Genomic DNA, 1,796 nt, shown 5'->3' with positions numbered 1-1,796 from the left:
CCGTCCGACTTCCAAGGTACAGCTGTATTCTAATATTGCTTCTGAGACAGCAGGTGGCACCATTACATTATAAGAAGTCTGTGCTTCAAAATACACACCCAGTGCCTTGAAATAGCAGCCATTTAAAGTAATTAAAATTTCCAACAAAGCTTGATTGCAGGTCAGGTTTTGTCTTCTCATCTCTAGTCGATTGCAGATGGTTTACTTGTCTCAGTACTCCATGGGTCTTGATGGATTCTAGGTTAGCCGCCATTTGTATAGATCCCAGCCCGTAATTGCATTGCTTATGGAACCATGGAGCCTGGATTTTATGCATAATAGACTAGTGAAGAATATCCAGTGGCACTTTCTAACCTAGTTTTTCCAAGACTGATGGTTCCAGCCCTGTTATCTCTGTCTAAATTCTTCACACCTTTCTTCCATTCACTACATATTATGCTGCCATGGCCACCCAACTTCTATGTATGGAAGAGCAACAATGATCCTAGCAGAGGTCTGTTAGTGTCGCAATTTCTCCTCCAGCCACACTCCAAAACTAAGGAAGGCTGGCTGTTTCAAAAACCATGCAGGTGAATGCTTAAGGGATAAAATCAACAGGTGCAGGAGGGACTAAGCACTCCTTACTGCCCACTGAATCTCTCTGCAAATGCCCACCCTTATAGTGACTAAAATCTGCATGTCCAACAATCTCAGAACGACCAAATTTTTCATCAAACCCCTTTTATCTTTCAATGTTACCTGTTAAAACTGAATTTACCTGTTACTTTCAGCAACAAATTCTGCTTAATAGTCTGCATTTTTGGTGATTTCGCACCTCTGCAAAAAGCAACTGTAGTAGAACGTTACAGGAGGAAGAATAAACATTACCACTTAACAATTCCGGGGATGCTTATCTGCAGCTAGGTGTAAAAATGCATAGGCAATTACTGCCTAAAGCTGGGGGCCGAATGAGTACTTCCATTGGCCTGGAAGAGAGACTTGTTATCCATTTCCATGGCCAGCATATGCAGAATAAATGGTGAAAACTATAGAATCATAGAAAAGCAGGAATCTCAACATACCGTCCCCAATCCAATTTGACACCATGCATGTCTTCACAGAGCTCTGAGATTATATAGCTCTTTGGGTATAGAATGATTTGTAGTGAGAGGACACTCAGCCATGATTATGAACAGCCATAGTTGTCAGGTAGACAGAGAAAACTAAACTGACAGTTCTTGATGAACCCAGAATTTATTTATTTTTTAAAGGTGCTATTTCCCCACTATATGGGCTTTGACTTTGTGACCACTAAATGGTCATTAAACAAGTAGCCAAAACATTAGTACCCAGCTGGTGTGAGAGAAATTTAATTAGAACCTGGCAGCTGGGTCCAAAACCAGGTTTGACTCGGTGGACTCGTTCAAAAGAAAATACTAAATGAAAAACAGACCCATCTGTCCTGCAGAAGCTCCAGGGATTCATGGAATTAAGGGAGCAATGTTTTCCCCCCTGTAATTTATCATTCATTGTGTAAACTCAATATAGCACTGAAGGTCACCGTACCTGAGGTGCAACAGGCGCAGCAACAAAATATGATTTCAGTAACATACCCCTTTCGCCTTTAGGTGATGAACAGTCCAATACAAGTGATTCTTGCTCAGCATTCTAATGCCACGATTTACAAAACGTAGAGTGAGCTTCCCTGCAGAAATGTATTTTTGCCTTTTCCAGGTTTCCGATTTGAGAGGCAACTTGACTGGACTCGAGATGAAGAGACTCAGAATGTAACTTGAAAAAAGAGACACTGCACATAC

This window comes from Podarcis cretensis, assembly GCF_951804945.1.
Source record: "Podarcis cretensis genome assembly, chromosome: 17".
NCBI classification, from domain to species: Eukaryota; Metazoa; Chordata; class Lepidosauria; order Squamata; family Lacertidae; genus Podarcis; species Podarcis cretensis.
Note: the sequence above shows the minus strand (reverse complement) of the source record.